At 39.2% G+C, this 20,985-nt stretch overlaps 1 protein-coding gene across 1 annotated transcript in view; it reads left to right on the top strand.

Moving 5' to 3' along the window:
- The window catches only part of LOC127625863 (tudor domain-containing protein 3-like), a 636,076-nt gene that overhangs the window by 415,278 nt on the left and 199,813 nt on the right, over positions 1 to 20,985 (top strand). The window lies entirely within an intron of this gene.

The following is a 20,985-nucleotide window of genomic DNA, read 5'->3' as shown; positions in this document are numbered from 1 at the left end:
TTCTTCCATGCAACACAATAAGGAGATATTAGACAGAATGTTAGCACGAGTCACCATTTACTTTCAGTGAATGTGTTTTTTTCTCCATATTTTGAAAGTGAATGGTGACCAAAACTGTCAGTCCCTAACATTCTGTTGAACATCTTTTGTGTTCTACAGAATACAGAAGGTCACATGGGTTTGAAACAACATGAGAGTTGGGAAATGATGACAAAATATTAAATTATGGCTGAGCTATCACTTTAAAGGGACATTTCACCCAAAAATGAAAATTCGCTCTTCATTTACTCACCCTCGTGCCGTCCCAGATGTGTGTGACTTTCTTTCTTCTGCAGAACACAAATTATGATTTTTATAAGAATATATCTGCTCTGTACGTCAGTACAATGCAAGGTGAACTATTCCTTCAAGGGCTCTTATCAGATCTGGATGAATTTGTCAATAAGAAGAGAGGTTTGGAAACATTTCAACGCTGGTCGTGGAACAGTCGGTGTGTCTGAAACCGCCCCTATCTACTATATAGTGCACTATTTCTTATGTACTCCATTTTGTAGGAGTCTCTGAATTCTGAGTGAGCCACTCGTTCCCTACTTTTGTTCACTCATTCTTACCCACAATGCACTCTAATTTCATGTACACTCGGCAACGGTTAATTGCCCATAATCCACCACGGGAAAGACATACCAGCTGTAATTTTACTGCTTCCTTCACTCTTGTAATATTTTATTTCATGCCGAATGTAGTAAATGTCTTTTTGATAAATCATTACTTGATTAACATAATTACATATAGACAGGCAAAATATACAGATACATCTTAAAATGTACTCTTTATTTATATTTATATTTATACAGAGTTTTGCCATTAAGCTGAAGAGTTCTTCATTCAACAGCAGAAGACCCCACCGGGTACCACTCATCTCCACTACAAATAGGAAAAAGAGGCTACAATTTGCAAGAGCTCATCAAACTTGGACAGTTGAAGACTGGAAAAATGTTGCCTGCTCTGATGAGTCTCGATTTCTGTTGAGACATTCAGATGGTAGAGTCAGAATTTGGCGTAAACACAACGAGAACATGGATCCATCATGCCTTGTTACCACTGTGCAGGCTGGTGGTGGTGGTGGTGTAATGGTGTGGGGGATGTTTTCTTGGCACACTTTAGGCCCCTTAGTGCCAATTGGGCATTGTTTAAAAGCCACGGCCTACCTGAGCATTGTTTCTGACCATGTCCATCCCTTTACGGCCACCATGTACCCATCCTCTGATGGCTACTTCCAGCAGGATAATGCACCATGTCACAAAGCTCGAATCATTTCAAATTGGTTTCTTGAACATGACAATGAATTCACTGTACTAAAATGGCCCCCACAGTCACCAGATCTCAACCCAATAGAGCATCTTTGGGATGTGGTGGAACGGAGCTTCGTGCCCTGGATGTGCATCCCACAAATCTCCATCAACTGCAAGATGCTATCCTATCAATATGGGCCAACATTTCTAAAGAATGCTTTCAGCACCTTGTTGAATCAATGCCACGTAGAATTAAGGCAGTTCTGAAGGTGAAAAGGGGTCAAACACAGTATTAGTATGGTGTTCCTAATAATCCTTTAGGTGAGTGTATATATATATATTAGTATTTTTGACTTGTTTATCAGTGAAAATCAGGGACAAAAAATATTTATATAATAACTTTTTTTATATAAAAACTTTATAATAGAAGCACATGCTTACCATGTTCAACTAAAAAGAGAGAAGGTTAATTTTTTGGGCAACAGGAAGTGGTGTAATTTAAAATTGTACTGTAATAAGCCATTGAGATGAAATGAAATTAATCAGAATGAAATTAACCAGTTACCAAAATTTGAAAATAAGGTTTTAGTCTGGAACAACTTGAAAGGGAATTTGTTCCCATTTTCGGTTACGTTCTGCAAAAACATTTGTTTGTTTTCGGTTTTCGTTCCTTGGAACATTTTCAGTCCCTGGTGAAATTATCCTAAACATCTGTTTAACAAGATACATTTACTTGAGTCTTGTTTTCAAAGAAATCTAACAAAATGTTATGACAACATTTCAAAAGTTACAAGATGTGTACAATCCATGAAGCATTGCGAATGACATAATCAAATTAAAAACAATATAAAAATATAAAACTATTGATTTAATTTAAGTTGTTGATTATAAGTAAAGAAACAATATATTTGAATTTGGATACACTTTATTTTAATGTGTCCTTGTTACAGTGTAATTACACAAGTAATTACTGATTATTACTAATTAACAACATGTACTTACTATAGGTTTAGGGTTAGTTGCTTGTAAATGGTAAATGGTCTGCACTTATATAGCGCCTTTTTAACCTTAGCGGTATTCAAAGCGCTTTACACTGTGACTCATTCACACACACATTCACACACCAATGGCGGCAGAGCTGCTATGTAAGGTGCTAGCCTGCCATTGGGAGCAACTTGGGGTTCAGTGTCTTGCCCAAGGACACTTCGGCATGTGGAGTTGTGTGGGCCGGGATTCGAACTGCGATTTGTGGCCAACCTGCTCTACCGACTGAGCCACAGCCACCCCAATTGTAATTATGCATAATTGACTGTTATTACTATAGTCAATACATGTAATAAGTGTAACAATGATGCATTCAAATAAAGTGTTACCTTTAATTTTATTGCAAAACAATTCAGATATATACAAATATATAAAAGTGTAGCTTGACCAATGATTGTGTCATTCGCAGTGTTAGGCTCCAATGCCCCACTTCTCCAACTGGAGGATCATGGGTAGTGTAGTTCTTCATCAGAAATTCCACTATTAAACATGATTTTAAAAAAATTATTTGATAATTTTTAGACTTGATTATCACGAAGCTCACGGCTGATCTGTTTTTAAAGGTTTTTAAGTTCTGTTAGAAATACATTTTTGTCTAGGGAGAAAATGAATGTGATTTTTACTTCTTAAACTCGACTGTTGCGGTCTATAAAGGACTATTTGCCAGTGGGGTAAGACGAACAAAAAATACAAAGGGAAAACCAGTTACCTCATTGGCAAATATATATATATAATATGTTTTATGGTTTTTTTTAACTAAATTTGCTAGATTTCTCTAAAACAAGACTTATTAACTTTGTCATTTTGCTTTTCGAGTACATTTACAACTTATGGCACATTTCCACTGCACGCTACGGTTCGACTCGACTCTCTTTACTTTTCTGAGCTTGCTTTTCCACTGCAGTTTAGTGCCGCCTCAATGTGGGTGGGATTATAGGCTGATCGTCTGTCACTATAGGCGGCTCTACTGTCGTGACATCATCTTAAATGTGACAACATATACCATAAACAATGACATGCTAGCTGTTAGCTACTAGCTCATTGTGCTGCATAAAGCAGTTGTTGCATGGTGATTTTACACAAGTGTAACAGTTAAATTGGCCTGTTTGTTTTAGAAGCTTCCAGTAGCTGCTCAACTAAATAAAGTGAAACTTTCAAGCAGAGTATAGAGTTAACGTAACAAAACGTACCATCCTCCATCGTAAACACCAGCCGTGGCTGAGTCCAGGCCGCTCTCCCTCCCATTGCTCGCCGGCCAAGATAGCGTCCATTTGGTCGAACCATTTCCACTTTTCCTTGATGGTTCTGTGGTCACATTTAAGTGTTTTTTAACTTTTCCCTACACTGTTGTTTGGTCCGGTGGTAGCTGTGTGCGGCCAAAAGCTGAGACACATCCTGAAAGACATTTTAGTTTCGTTTGTCCCTAAAGAGTGGACCGTCTGCACCTCGTTTATTGACCACGGCGTGGTTTTGCGCTCAGCCATTTCTTTTTACAATTCGAAAGTCGCATGAACAAATGACACTGCTATCGCTGTTGCTAACTTTAAAACTAGTGGGTTGATGTCCCGTGTCGCAAATACAGTACAGTGACGCTGGTAGTGACGATTCTCCCTAACCAATCGGTGATCTGCAGGTTTTGACGTCACATTTAGTATCGGCTCGGCTACTTAATATGCATAAAAGCTGTTCGGCCTTCAACCCAGGTCAAGTCACTGTAACGGAGGGGTTTGAGTGACTTATTTCTTTAATAAAACAGGGGCAACTGCAATATGATAAACGACACCAATGTTCAATAAATTGCAAAAAACGATTCGTCCACTGAGTAGTATCGTTCATTTGTTTAAAGGGGCTTCCACTTGATTTGCGTCAGTGTTTCCAAATACATTGAACTCTATGGAGTGAGGTGTCAGCTTCAGCGCTACCCGTGACGCCATATTGCACTTCTGTAATGCGGCACTCAAAGTTCAAACAATTCCATGGCTGACCCCGTTAACACTGACCTTTTGAAGCATCAGACTATGATTAATGGACAGTTCAGATAACGTGTAATTATGTGGGGTGATGTCAGCACCAAAATCAAAACTTTTCATCTGGTGAACACCGCGGCACTTGACGCTGACATTGAGGGGTGCGTTGATGCCACGATGCAAATCACGTGAAAGCCCTTTAACTGTAGGCTGCTTGTGTCGCATTAATAAATAATATGCGGTCGCAGGAGTTTGCTTTTATTTTTTAGATGGCTTTGGACGCTGCTCATCCAATCAGAATTTAGACATGTAACTATCCATTTTTAAGTGCTGTTTAATAGATTTTAGAGTGACGCTTGCATGTCCAAAACTCATGCGACGATTTCAGGGTGATAAATGTGGTTGCCAGTGTTTGGTAAGTAACTCAGAAAAGTAATCCACTACAAATTGCTCAAAAATTGTAATCAGATTACTTCCTACTTCATTGAAAATGTCACATTACTAATTACTGTACGTATTTAAGTTACTTTCTAAACTCTTTTCACAGAAATTTTTAGATATTCCACAAAGCAAATGTCCTCATATTTCATTGTCGCACACGAGTCATACAATCTTTACCACACGTTACTCGCTTACAATGACTCGTTAGAGGGCATACACACTTCAACTGTCACAGAAACACACATACATAAACATAATTCATGTTATAAGTGTATCCATGTAAATAGTATTTTAGAAATACAGAATGTGCAACCGCAGTGATGTACCTAAAAGTAATCAACATAATTGAAAGTAACTGTAACATAAGGGTAAAAATAAAAAAATGCACTACACTACTTTTTACACTTAAAAAGTAACTAAATTACTGTAGCTAATTACCAACACTGGTGGTTGCTAATCAAGGTTGGGGAGTAACGGAATACATGTAATGGGATTACGTATTTAAATACTAAATATAAGTAACTGTATTCCACTACAGTTTCAATTTAAATAATTAGTAATGAAAATACAGTTACATTCAAAAAGTATTTTGATTACTGAAGAGATTACTTTGCATTTTATTGTCATACGAGCACTTTCACACTGTTGTGAGTGAAAAGATGGATGTGATGTGATTGAGGAATTTTCCCTTTGGGGCTTAATAGAGGAGCTACATTGTGTTTCTACAGCTGAAGAAAAAAACAGTTTGAAATGCTTTGACAGATGAAACATAAATCCAATAATTACACGATTTCATGACTTGTCAATGTTTTAATGTGGCTATTGTAGTTTGACAAGAAATGCTAACCAATGTAGCCTTTAACATTGTATAGGAAACTACAAATAATATATTTTCTGCCTCATTCTATGAACAGAATCCACATACGATCAGAAAAGGATGTTGTTTTGTACACACTGCTATTTCTTACCCTTACATGCATGTGTTACCAGGCATGATTTAAATTTTTTATAATGAATTCTATAAAGAAAATGTAAGTATATTTGATTCTTTTTTGGTCCGTTTTATCGCTCATCTGAGGGGAAAAAACAAATGCATTTAAAAGTAATACCTCATCTATCCTTAACAAGACGATTCACGATTCATTGCCTGTAAGTATGAGCAATAACGACTATTAGCATACACAACTAAAAATGGCAACATTGAATGTAAGATGGCAGTGGTCATGCTATGTTCATGTTTTATTAAAACACTGATGCAATTACACACAGATGTGATGATTCAAATAACTATTTGCCATGCATATCCACGCACATCACTAAAGTTAATGTATGCAATTCTATTTGAAAGTGCAATAGTGACCGATAAGCTCATATAAACACACACAGACACACACTGTCACGTGTGCGAGGGGGTGGAGGTGTGTGTGCAGTCCAAGCATTTGACCTCCTTTCACATGGCTGATCACAGCTGTACAAACTCTACAGACGACAAGAACTGAGACCAATGTCTCTAGGCACCCCACACACACACACACACACACACACACACACACACACACACACACACACACACACACACACACACTTGGCATGTTTTATTCACACACAGACATTAGAGCAGAGTAGACAACATGGAAACAGCGACTGTGTTTGTTTCTAAATAGAGCGTGTTTATCAAGAGGGTCCTAAGTAAACAAACAGCATGTGAAGATGGGGTCGAAGGGAATTTTTCTTTTAGGGGAATTTTTTTCTCTCCAACAAAACCGCAGGGAATCACAATTCCTGTGACAGTAATACAATTTTCTTACTATTATTATTAAATGTTTACAGATAAATATATAAAAAATACAAAATATATTTTTTTTAATATATATACATCTATATATATATATATATATATATATATATATATATATATATATATATTCCAAGTCCTCTGAATGCATATGCAAAAATCTTGAAATCAGTTGCGTGTTAATGAGTTCGTTTAGCACGTTCATTTCATGCTGTTTAGTGCACACAAAATAATAATAATAATAATGTAATTTCTCATGGGAACAAGCAAACAACAGTGTTCCATTGACTTACACAAACCTTTCAAATGCTTTCAGAAGACTTGGAATATGACGCAAATGGGTTCGTTTTTAAGCTTTAACGTGAATCCCTATTCACTGCTATTGTATTGAAAGAGATCGTAAAACATCTCCTTTCGTGTTCCGATAAACAGAAATGTGGGTTTGGAACTACATGAGGATGAGTAACATGAAGCCATATTTATTTCGCTACTATAATTATTTAACTTCTTACATTATATAATGTTTCCATCCTTCCCGTCCAAGCACAGTGGCTCCATACTGATATGTACATTTGAACAATCTAATCAGGCAGGTCCAGCTCTACACGTGTGTGGTTGAATATCCTGTTTCACTTCAAAACATGTCAGGTTACTGAAGCTAAATGGATTGCACAATCGTCAATCTATCCCTTTACTATAGTTCTCAAATCTCGAGTTTTGAACAATATGAGGATGATAAAATGATGGCACAATGTTGTCTCGGATGTTTCTCCTGCAGTACCTTTTTATAAATAAATGTGGATTGCATTGCTCAAATCTTTTGATGTTCCCAGTGAAATCTCTGACTTCTTTCATTACACAGTTTGGCAATTTTGAGCTCAGTTTGAGATAATGTTGAGATCTTTCCTGAAACTCAAAGAGGACATGCATATCTCATTACTGGAGATTTATCCTCTAATGAAAAAATCAGGTTTACGTCATTGCAGCCCAGGAGAAATAATTGAGGTCTCGTTTGTGATGGCTTCCTTTTCAATGTAAAATCTCCCAGTCTTCATGCTGCACAACTTTTGTGGACTTTACTTTAACAGAGCGAGTCTGAGAAGCCTAAAGTTGCTGAATTATGGGTAAGATCACACATTAAGCTGTGCTGTGTTTTATCTTTTCACAAGATCTTGTCACGAAAGGCTAAAAGCTGCCCTGTCCAAACATATCACTCAACCCTAAAACCAGCAACCCAAAAAAAACCCAAGTCTGATCCATTGGCGGCTCTCAAGACAGGCCGACCAGACGTTGCATAACAGCTGTCTGGGCCAGATTTCACCAAAGGACTTGCTTTCCCAAGGTAGACACCGTCCGAAACCTCAATAATTGGTGGGTGTTCGATTATTAGTGTGGAGAGTTCGCATTCAACGGGGGACCCCTTTTCTTTCAAGTTCTCCGGTGTGTTTTGGAAACAATGGGCGCTGTGGATTGTAAGCACGTGAAACGGAGCAAGGCTCTGTGTCTGGCGGCAGCAGACATCATGTACTCTCTCTCGCTGGCGTATATAGGCCACGCTCTCTGAACATTGTGTACCGCCAGCTGCTTACGTCACAGTCTTACAGCATCCTTTGGCACTTGTGCTTTAACCCTACGATGTACATTTAACACTCACGCTAAATGAGCGAATTAAGGAGATGAGAGAAGATGATGGTCTTGAGTTTACATCTTACATTTATGCATTTGGCAGACGCTTTTATCCAAAGTGACTTGCAGTTAATTTAAGGTAACATTTCATGTCAGTTTGTGTGTTTCCTGTGAGTTCAGACCAAAAAAGTGTTCTCCAGTGATGGTGGACATTGGGCGAACACTGGGCGACAGAGTCAAACATCACTGATGTTGTTACCAGCATCAGCACCAGAGTAAAGTGATCAGCCAGAGATGAGTCGAGCTGTGAGGTTAAAGTGATGTAGACAGTTTGACATTAATCTGGACTGATGCAGAAGGAAAGAAAAAATGAAGAATGTGTGAAATCCAGAGATGCAGAAGGAAGTGCTGAAATGCAAAAAGAAGAAATGCAGAAAGAAAAGCAGATAAGCAGAAAAAAGGAAAAGCAGAAATGCGGAAAGAAAGAAATGCAGAAAAAGAGAAATACAGGAATAAAATGTGGATAGTAATGAAGAAATGCAGAAAGAAAAATGCATAAAGAAATGCAGAAATGCATGCAGAACTATAGAAATGCAGAAATACATGCAGAACTATAGAAATGCAGAAATACATGCAGAAATATAGAAATGCAGAAATACATGCAGAACTATAGAAATGCAGAAATACATGCAGAAATATAGAAATGCAGAAATACATGCAGAACTATAGAAATGCAGAAATACATGCAGAAATATAGAAATGCAGAAATGCATGCAGAAATATAGAAATGCAGAAATGCATGCAGAAATATAGAAATGCAAAAATACATGCAGAAATATAGAAATGCAGAAATACATGCAGAAATACAGAAATGCAGACAGAAGCAATGCATTAAAATACATGCAGAAAGAAAGGCAGATATAAATGCTCAAAGAACCAATTCAGAAATAAATGTAAAAAGAAACAAATTTTGCAAAGATTTGAAATTAGATTTCAAATCGTCGTGTTATTCTCTGCTTTTGTCTAGGAATGTGCAAAATAGTCATTTGTAATATTTGGATAACTACGAGGGTTCACAAACTGTTATGTGGTTATTCGTCGGGAGTTGGGACGAAGTAATATTTATTGCAATGGATGTGTCAAACACCACTCAAAATAGCAGTGACTGAATTGCACAGTGAGCTATGACTCTAAGTAGAACAACATGCTCTTCAAATGATAAAATCACATTAAAGTCAAACAAAAATAATCAAACTGTCTCTGTTTGTCACATTGCGAAACCTGATACATGTATGTGCTCTACCCGAGCAGGTTCACACCCGCACTATTTCAGAACATCTTTCTGACACCTGTGCTAAACAATTTTGATGCAACACAACCAATAAAACAGAACGCAGGTGTCTCAAGATGCATTCATGAAATTCTTCGTAACTTGAAAAGGTGTTTAAAAAATGTGATGGTCCTAGACAACCAACGAGATGTGCCACAAGTCAAAGATGTCCATCCTGCGCATTTAGAGGGATGTTGAACACGTTAAACATTCACTTCTCCCGCGAATGTCCACAAGGTAGAATAGGGTTGCGGATGCTACGAATGGGGGCCCCCCTGGGAGTTTGGGGTCTTGGGCTTAAGCCCAGATAAGGCCATGCAATAATGCGCCCCAGAATGCTAGTAAAGTTGTTTACATGCTATATGAAATCATGGTGATTGGCAAAAATGGGTCTTCGTGTGCTTTATGACCTTACACCAATAAAGGAAAACAGTTTAAGGAGATTATATGACCTTATTATGCATAATTGGTGTAAGAATTGGTGTTAAGTTTGGACGCAATACCTTTGACGTTAACAAGAATATGGGAAGCATTTTCTTCTCCCTTTAAAACCTATTTATGTTGCTATGCTAACTATGCACAATTTTATTTAATTAAGGAGTTGCATTTCATTACGTGCATTAAGCATTGTTTGTTGACCCATTTTTGGGGCGCAATCCACCAGTTCTACCGGATTGTAGCTCACAAACACAGAACTGACTTTAAATTTGCCCTAAAATAATATGGAAAAATCAAATCGACTTTTTTCTCACACAGCAAGTTTATGGTCGGATATATCAAGTAGGAACATCCCACATCCAACTTGCATGTAACGCAGCATAACCGTGTACCCTGACAAAACTGCAAATGTATTGCAAGCAACATTTAAATTGCGTTCAAATTAGGCTTGCTTGAGCATTAAGTGTCGTTTCAAGTTCTGGCTTTCGTGCATGGACGTGTTTTTAAAATGTCAATTGGTATTATTAATTAGCTGCAATCTAATGTATGATGCCCAAAGGCATAGGGTGTCTTATTCATTGTGAAACTGTGTTTTCATAATGGCATGAATCACACTGAAGGCCTAGACTTTTAATGCACTGCCCGCCACTGCCTTCCACAAACATGTAATGCATGGGAGTGCTGTAATCACATGTGACTAAAAGAAACACACATACACATACTTGTGCCGCCTCAGTTGTATGTATGTGAGGAGAATTTACCAGGGACAGGGCATGGAGGGGGCAGGGCAGATGAGGATATGGATCTAATGTGGCCTGTCACTGCGCTAAAGCCAATAAGAACAAAGGCCACACAGGTTCATATGCACAAAAGCTTAATGGACTGATCTTTTTGGGGTGTACATGAATATGTATGTACTGAAGGAGGTGGCTTCGTCAGCGGTTGCCAATTCTGTGGCTAGAAATACATGGGAAAATTCATAAATAGTGCCACTAATTGCATGTTAGAATGCGTTTTTGTGGTTTGTAAAGAAAATATAAGTAGTGCATGCCAGTGCAAAACTCACCTATACAATACTAGAGTTTTTCTGGGTGGTTCACAAGGTAAAATTCTTGTCCGATCATTTAGGAAAGTGATAGTACACCTATTCTCAACAAGTCGCATGATTCAGCCTGATCTCATGAAACAGTACATTACGTGTTTCATTACACGGATCACGGCATTTCTGAGGTGAAAGGTCCGCTGTGTGGTCCATGAGTTAAATGTTCTACCAAAACAGATGAGGTTTGTAAGGTTTAATCAACGTGTTGATCAATGTGAGATGAAAAAACGCAATTGCTGAAGCAACCACGTCATTTTGTGTTGCTTCTATGAAACGTTTGGCTCTTCAGGATCCTTTACATCGCAAGTGCAATGCTCCATCAGTTGAGCTACAAAAGGGAGTCAAATTGTATCTGAATCAAATGAGGTTTTTCAAATGAATGTTATATGGAGGTTGTAAATAGTAAAGCGTACCTTACTAATCTAAAACTACAACCTAAACCTAACCGATAGTGTTCTTAAAGCAAATGCGACATGAAAAGCACATATAAGCAACCACGTCATTTTGTGTCAAAAATGGTAAGACTTTCGTCTAACGTGTTAGCGTACATGCTTGGCTGGGCACGAGCCTCGTTATTCCGAGTCCAAAGTCCAACACTCTGACATCAGGTGAGCTACCGCGAATGCTAATCACATTGGCATAAGAGTGTAAATGTAGGCAGGTTAATAATACAAGCGTTAAAATGTAAAAATTTTCAAATGATGCGTTAGAGTAAAAGTGTTTCGATATCACAACATGACGTAGTGTAATAGTGTGAAAAATAAGAGTTTAAGTAATAATCAGATGTTGTACTCGTGATGTTGTACAGTTGTTGTAGCTCCTCTAGTGTTAATTTCACCAGGAAACTGTGGTGTAACATGTTTTATGTGTGTGGCACATTCTTAAGGGCAACAGGCATCGTTTTCCATTTCCACTGGCCCCTGGTCAACCAGCATTTTCTAAAAAGTGGCCCCAGAGCAGCGTAATTTGAGTATTCCAGCTTAAGGCCCTAGGCACAAAATCAGCATATTAGTAAAACTTAAATCATGTACCTTCATGTTATCGCTGGAGTTATCAACAAAACATAAGTAAAATGCATTCATTTATACTCTCTGAATAATCACTTTATATGCTTTGGAAAAAATTTGAAGCAGGCCGCAATGGTCCAGCAGATGGATGGTTCGAATTGGTCCCCTCCTACTTCTGAAAGCTGCTTATCTGGAGTGGTGGTCCAGTGTTGGAGGGCTCCAGACACGAGCGGCACCTCCCAGCTTCAGCAGATGGAAAATGCCCTGATAATTCCCCAAGAGGGGATTAAACTCAATGCATCCCTCTGCATGCCTGGATTAAAGCTGGCGGATGCTAGACGTGTGTAGAGGTGACGTGTTCACATCGGAGAGACTTGTAAGTAAACGTCAAAAGGGTTAGGACCATAAACACAGATAGTACATGTAACTCTCCGAGATGTCTGGTTTGGATCTTTTCATCTGGAAATCATCACAATGTAATTATTATCTGCTAAACATCTTAAAAAGATCAGATTTACAAACATCTGCAAACGTCATAAACGTCTCAAAGACATCTGCTGAATGTCTTATTGACATCTGAGAGGAAACACCTTGTAGACGTGTTACAGATGAGCAAACAACCAAAACAATATGTCTTTCAGGTGTAAACACACATCAAATAGAGGTCTGGGTGATGAACTTGTGCTTTGCTGCGCTTTGCCTTGCTGACAAATTTAGCAAAGTCAAAGTTTAGCTCATCAACTAATTTATGAGACAAAAACATTATTCCATTTTAATCATTCAAAAGTGGAACTCGGTGCATAAATTGATAACTTTGCATAATGAAACTGATTATGATAATGAATTGTTTGTATCAGTTTATGTATCTGAAGGACCTGTTAATGCACTGCTTTTGTGTCTTTCTTTTTACTTCATTGGTCAGTATCATGCTTTGGGGTTGGTGATCTGAGATGGAATTCCCAACATCCCATCAGAAAATAAAACATTGTCAAATCTGCCCTCCACAATACTGACATCTAGTGGCCACTGCCTGTATGCACACAAACATACAAATGTTTGTCAACACGAGGACAGGCCATAGACTTCCATTGTTTTATTTAAGCCTGATTATAATTACTACTGACTAACTATAAACCAAACCCTTCCCATAAAAGGAAACTTTTTGGAATATTTACTTTAATAATGAACATTTGTTCTTCTTAAATATGTCGCTAAAATGAGGTTTTGTCAGATTTAGCTCATTAATGGGGACAATTAATTTATTGCCAATGTATATTCAAGTTAAAAGAATCATTGACTGAGATTCTTTTATACACTGGTGGCCAAAAGTTTGGAATAATGTACAGATTTTGCTCTTATGGAAAGGAATTGGTACTTTTTTTTTCACCAAAGTGTCATTCAACTGATCACAATGTATATTCAGGACATTAATAACGTGAATAATTACTATTACAATTTAGAAAAAGTTCGGAACTTCTTAAACTACTTCAAAGAGTTCTCATAAAAAAATCCTCCCCGTGCAGCAATGACAGCTTTGCAGATCCTTGTTATTCTAGCGGTCAGTTTGTCCAGATACTCAGGTGACCTTTCACCCCACACTTCCTGTAGCACTTGCCATAGATGTGGTTGTCATGTCGGGCACTTCTCACGCACCTTACAGTCTAACTGATCCCACAAAAGCTCTTGGCCGCCAGTGTATATGGGTGTTTTTTCAACTTGCATCAATTTCATGACCCAGAGGTTGATCTTTTTTTTTATGTTCTCTCTTTTCTCCCCAATTTGGAATGCCCAATTCCCAATGCGCTCTAGGTCTTCATGGTGGTGTAGGACAGAATCTCAGTTGTCTCCGCGTCTGAGACGTCAATCCGCGCATCTTATCACGTGGCTTGTTTAGTGTGCTACCGCGTAGACGCAGGGTGTGTGGAGGCTTCAGGCTAATCTCTGCGGCATCCACGCACAACTCACCACATGCCCTACCAAGAGTGAGAACCATATCATAGCGACCACAAAGAGGTTGAACCATGTGACTCTACCCTCCCTAGCAACCGGGCCAATTTGGTTGCTTAGGAGACCTGGTTGGAGTCACTCAGCACGCCCTGGATTTGAACTCGTGACTCCAGGTGTGGGAGTCAGCGTCAATACTCGCTGAGATACCCAGACCCCTTAGAGGTTGATTTTTATTCAAATTAACAGATTTCTGCTTTTTTTCTTTTTGTCTTTTTTCTTAAGGTTAGGATATTGTTAGGTTAGTGTGGCAGGGCGGAGGGCTGGGCCGGGTGGTGATTCTACATCTATATCAGGCTAATCAAGCCTCCTAGAGGGATAAAGGCCAACTGCGGAGGATGGTGCGGGAGAGAGAGATCGTTTACGGACATGTCCGTCGTGTGTGTTTGTGTTTTGTTTATCATTAAAATATTATTTATATTGTCAAGCCGGTTCTCGCCTCCTCCTTTCCCTTTATACTGGTGCCGAAATCCGGGAAGGAGGAGGGATGGCCGTCGCGGAGTCCTCGACACTGCTGTCCACCCAGGGGAGGGAGTAGCCCGACCGCCCGGATGCGTTGAACTGCCGCCATCCATGAGGCGAGTGGGGACTGGACTCCCCGACCGCCTGGAGCGATGGAGCCACTGCCAGGGGCGGAGGAGTGCCCTGCCATCCCCCAGAAACGCGGAGGGGTCGACAGAAGACCACTGTCTGCGAGGGGAGGAGGGAAGTGACTCCCCGACCGCCTGGAGAGGTAGGGCCGCTGCCAGGGTCGGAGGAGTGTCCCCAGGAATCGCCGTGAACACGGAGGGGTGTTCTTTCCACCGGGGGTCGTGGGTCTGACTCCGGACCGCCCGGGGAGGAGCGGCTGTCGTCCGACTGAGAGTGTGGAGGAGTGATCGAGGACCATGCTACGGTGTATCAGAGAACCGGTGAGTAGGTTTTTTTTTTTTATCTCTCCTCCTCTCTCTCTCTCACTGCCGCTCCGCATTGGCCTTTTCCCTCTCGTTTAAATTTTACAGTGTTTTTTGGGGGTGTACTACACTGTTACAGGAAGTACCCCCCCTATTTAATTATTTCTGTTTCCCTCCCCTTGTCCCCTCCCTCGTCCAGGTAGATGGGGATGACCTGCCGGCAGAAGGCACACCCCTCCCCAGGGAAAGGGGGTTGTACGTCATGCCGGGGGCTCCCCAGCCTGAGAGAATGAGGGAGAAATGTGGCAGGGCGGAGGGCGTGGCCGGGTCGTGATTCTACACACCTGGTCCCTTATCAGGCTAATCAAGCCTCCGAGAGGGATAAAGGCCGACTGCGGAGGATTGTGCGGGAGGGAGAGTTTGTTTACGGACATGTCCATCATGTGTGTGTTTGTTTGTCTTTTGTTTATCATTAAAATATTATTTATATTGTCAAGCCGGTTCTCGCCTCCTCCTTTCCACTGAGCTACGTTACAGTTAGGTTAGGGGCTGAAGGTCACATTAAAACTGAATGGGAAACTTTTTACCAAATGACTTTGTCATTTATTTGTGGTACTTTTCAAATGCCTTTAAGTATCGATTTGACTGTTGTAGCCTTGTCTCAGATCCAGACTTTCAATATTAAACTATAAAATGAAATCCATTATAAAAATACAAATGAATACATGTTTTAAACTATGATGATATAAACAAAGTGTGAAATAAACATAAAATATTTCAAAATTAATTGTGTGAAATTTATTTATACTACGACAGTCCCACAGTTGTTGTGTAATTTCTAACACACTAAACAATTTTGCCTCCAATCAAGCTGTAATTTTGGCAAATTATGAAATAATCATTTAAAATGTTATTTAATTGTGTATATTAGATACTTAAAATGTTAGCTACAAAATTAGCCTTAGCAAGACAAACGCATCTGCCATTTTATTTGAAAAAGATTAAAAATGTCATTTCCATCAGCGTCATTTCCAGTGCTGAAATGACACTGTGATGGGAAATTTCATGACTTTAATGACATAAATCTCCTGTGATGCATGAACAGACACTGTTGGACATTGTTAATAGATCTTTTTACTTGTTATTGTTTTTATAGTATGAGTGTAAAAAATGTTTTAACAAGACTTCACTTTCTACATGTCCGCAGTGCTAAAATTGCCCAAAGTTGAAGGAACACCCTTATGCTTCAACATAGTAAGAATAGTATACTATTACTCCAAACTCACAGCTGGTGTGTGTACTGTTACTCTGACCCAGAGTTGGTTGTATAACGACTATCAAAGAAAAGGTGTAATATGTAGCTTATCTTTGGTTCATATACTATCATTTGGTTCATTGGCAAGTATACTATCTAAGGATCGCTACACCCTAAACAGATGCAGACAAGCCTGTGTGACCTGCCCTAAGTACATACTAAAACTGCTGAGGTCACGCTTACACTGCGAGGATCAGACACAAAAGAATTAATGGCACAATTCAATGCTACAATGATAATGAAAGATATCCATGGGTTAGTCCTGCTATGAAATCACTTTTCAACTTTTGATATTTAAGGAAGTATTTCAACAAAAGGGCAAACCAGACGTTTAAAAATATGCAGAAACCTTAAATTAGAATTTGATTATTTACACCAAGGAATAACAATTAACAGGATGTCTAACAGGATGGAAATATAGAGCTAACATTAGCCGTTTCTCTTTGAGGAATTGAGTGTTCACTTGCGGGTGTCAGCTTGAAGTTGCTTTGGTATTGATTAACCCCTCTGTTCAATAGATATTTGTAGTTTTATCAAACAGGATGGAATGGTTTGGATTGAGACAAACTAAATGACTCCACAAAACATCAAGGAATTCATCCAAATGATTGCTAGCTCAGGTTGTGCTGTTGTGCACATGGGGTAACCTCCACGTGGTCGATTAATTGTTCTCGCTCTCAATGGGGCGTGTGGTGAGTTGTGTGTGGATCGTGGAGAGTAGCATGAGTCTCCACATGCTGTGAGTCTCCGAGGTGTCATGCACAGCGAGTCACGTGATCAGATGCACGGATTGACGGTCTTAGAAGTGGAGGCAACTGAGACTTGTCCTACGCCACCACGAGGACCTACTAAGTAGTGGGAATTGGGCTTTCCTAATTGGGAGAAAAAGAGGATGAAATAAAAAATAATTATAATAATTGCTAGCTTTTCATTTTAAGATAGCACAAAGCATCCGCTCAAACCAAAGCAGTGCAATTATTTTCAATTCACTTAACTGGTATACAGTGCTGTTAAAAAGTATTTGCCCCCTTCCTGGTTTCTTCTATTTTTGTGTATTTTTCATACTAAATTAATTTAGATCTTCAAACGAGATATAGCAAAACAAAAGACAACCTGAGTAAACACAAAATACAGTTTTGAAATATATATATATTTTTTTACTGAAGCAAAAGTTATCCATTACCTATAATCACCCATGTGAAAAACTAACTGCCCCATTAAACTTGATAGCTGGTTGTGCCACTATTAGCAGCAACAACTGCAATCAAACACTTCTGATGACTGGAGATCAGTCTTTCACAATGCTGTGGGGGAATATTGGCCCACTCTTTGCAGAACTGCTTTAGTTCAGCCACATTGGAGGGTTTTCGAACATGAACTGCCCTTTTAAGGTCCTGCCACAGCATCTCAATCGGGTTCAAGTCAGGACTTTGACTAGGCCACTCCAAAACTTTAATTTAGCTTCTTTGAGCCATTCAGAGTTCGACTTACTCCTTTGCTTTGGATCATTGTCTTGCTGCATAACGCAGTTGCTTTGGTTTTGGGGATCATCAAGGTGTGTTTTAGCAACAATCAGACGAGCCATAATGTTCTTCTGGGTTGGCAGTTGTTTTCGCCACTCTTCCATGGATGGCATTTTTGGCATCATGAACAGTGACCTTTACTGATGCGAGAGGCCTGCAGTTCCTTGGATGTTGTCCTTGGCTTTTTAGTGACTTGCTGGATGAGTCGTCACTGTGCTCTTGGAGGAATTTTGGAAGGTCGGCCACTTCTGGGAAGGTTAACTACTGTGCCAAGTTTTCTCCATTTGAAGATAATGGCTCTGACTGTGGTTCTTTGGAGTCCCTATATCCTTTAAATAGCTTTGTAAACCTTCCCAGACTGATGTATTTCAAATCAACTTTTTCCTCATAATTTCTGGAATTTCTTTCGATCTTGTCATATTGTGCTACTGGGTGAGAACTTTTAGCCAACTTCATGCTGCTGAAAAGTTCTAGTTAGGTGTTGATTGGATTGAACAGGGCTGGCAGTAATCAGGCCAGGGTGTGTCTAGTCCATCTAAACCCCATTATGAATGCAGTTTCATAGATTTGGGGATTTAGTAACTAAGGGGCAAATACTTGGTGCAGTTGGTTTTGGATAATTTTTTTGCTTCAATAATAACATTATTATTTAAAAACTTTGTGTTTACTGAGATCGCCTTTGTTTTATATTAGATTTTGTTTGAATTTTTGAAACAATTTAGTATGATCAGGGTTGGGAGGGTTACTTTTGAAATATATTCCACTACAGATTACAGATTACATGCTGTAAAATGTAACTTGTAACGTATTCCGTTAGATTACTCAAGGTCAGTAATGTACTCTAAATACTTTGGATTACTTCTTCAACACTGGTAGATTGTTTTCACTTGTTTTGACTTTAAAAACTTGTTAAAAATACATTCTCTGAAAAAAATAAATATCTTATGAGGTGTTGTTTCTAAAACAAGATTAATCAAATTGATGTTGTTTTAAGGATTTTTTCTATATTTTTACAGGAACACAATAAAAAAAAAAGTATTATCAAGAATATGATGTTTGCCCTAATATCAAAGGTCTTACTAGAAAAAAGAAATTATGATCCAACATGAATTTTGTTGATAATAAATATGATCGTGTCTGGTAACATGTGCATGTAAAATGGCTAGAAATAGCATTTTAGCTTAGCGTAAAGCTAACAATTTACACAAACTTTCTATTTCTTCTGCTCCAAACTTACATCAAACGTATTTCTCTGTCTGCTCGTATGAATGTAACATCATTAGAAAGTGTTTCACCGCTGTTCAAATGCACTTTGAATCACATCACTAAACTATTTATTCAACTGAAAGGAATAATATGGGTCAATACAAATTACTGAAATATGAATTCCAGCGAGCTGTGTTAAAATCCAAGGCTTCCTATAAAGCTAAGCTTGAAAACAAATTACATGCAAATGACATCAAAGATGTTTGGCGTGGGCTGCAGGACATTACCGATTATAAGATCAAACACCATGTTCCTGTCAGTGACCCCTCTCTTCCTGGGAGGCTAAATGACTTCTACTGTCGTTTTGACAATGGAAGTCTCCTGCCCCCACCCTGCTATAGAGAGCAGGGGAACTCTCCACCCACTATCTCTGAGCATGATGTTAGGATCTTGCTCCGTCAGCAGAACATCAGGAAGGCGGTGGGGCCTGACGGCGTAATGACTGCTACTTTAAGACACTGTGCTGATCAATTAACATCTGTCCTCACTTTTATCTTTAACTGGTCTCTTCAAATTGGTATTGTGCCTGCTTGTTTTAAATCCGCTGTGATCATCCCAGTGCCAAAGAAGGATAGAATTTCGTGTCTTAATGATTATAGGCCTGTGGCTTTAACTTCTGTCATTATGTTTGAGCGCCTGATATGTAAACACCTGTCCAGTATTTCACTTGACCCCCACCAATTTGCTTATAGAGCAAATAGGAGTGTTGATGACGCAGTTTCACTATGTTTTGCAACATCTGGAGTTCAAATCTACATATGCACGTGTCCTCTTTGTGGACTTTAGTTCTGCGTTCAACACCATCGTTCCTGTGAAGCTGATTAACACTTTACAGGAGCTAGGTGTTAGAACATCACTTTGCAAATGGATTTTTAACTTTTTTTGTGATAGGAAGCAGGTGGTTAAAATGGGTGACTACGTCTCGCAGTCAAAATTTCTGAACATTGGCGTCCCACAGGGCTGCGTCCTATCTCCACTTCTGTTCTCTTTATACACACAATTCTGTCAATCACACAGTAGTTCAGTTTTGTTATTCAAGTTTGCTGACGATACTTCTGTAGTTGGTCTTATTACTAATGGAGATGAGTCTGACTACCACAGAGAAGTGGAGGGGCTGGTGAAATGGTGCGAAAGTTTTAACTTGTCACTTAACATCTTAAAAACAAAGGAACTGGTAGTGAATTTTAGAAAGACCTCTAGTCTCCTCCCTATGCTCTGCATAAATGGGGTGGAGGTTGAGAGGGTCACTTCCTTCCAGTTCCTTGGGACTACAATCCAGGAATCCCTATCATGGGAGCTTAACACTAATATTAAGATCAGTAAAGCACATCAGCGACTCCACTTCTTGCGGCAGCTCAAAAAGTTTGGTGTCAGCCGAGTTGCCATGACCCACTTTTATAGGTCAACTATTGAAAGCGTCCTCACTTTTCCATGCTTGTCTGGTTCGGTCATACAACAGCTCAGGACAAAACTAGGATGGAAAGAGTAGTACGCAGGGCTTCAAAAATCATAGGCTGTAGCCTCCCTTCACTATCTTCACTCTTGTCCACTAGAATAATCAGAAAGGCTAAAAGCATCATAGCGGACCATTTTCACCCTGCTCACCATCTCTTCAATCTCCTCCCATCAGGAAGAAGATATAGGAGCATTAAGACTTCCACATCACGCTTTAGAGATAGCACCTTCCCTCTGGCTATTAGACATCTGAATTTGCACTGACTGCTAGCAGTACCTTACTAACTGCAGGCACTGTGCACTTTCTGGGCCGTAGGGTTTTTATCTTTTTTTTTTGAACGTCTGCAGGGTTCTGGTCTAATGTCTTATTGTTGTTGGGGACTGTTGGTGTACATTGTTGGCGTACTTTTGATGTCTGTCTTTAGGTCATTTTTGTCTGAGAGTTGTACCAAGACAAATTCCTATCAACTTGTTGACATGGCAATAA

This window comes from Xyrauchen texanus, chromosome 32 (genome assembly GCF_025860055.1).
Source record: "Xyrauchen texanus isolate HMW12.3.18 chromosome 32, RBS_HiC_50CHRs, whole genome shotgun sequence".
NCBI classification, from domain to species: Eukaryota; Metazoa; Chordata; class Actinopteri; order Cypriniformes; family Catostomidae; genus Xyrauchen; species Xyrauchen texanus.
This window is presented reverse-complemented; position numbering and strand designations above follow the sequence as displayed.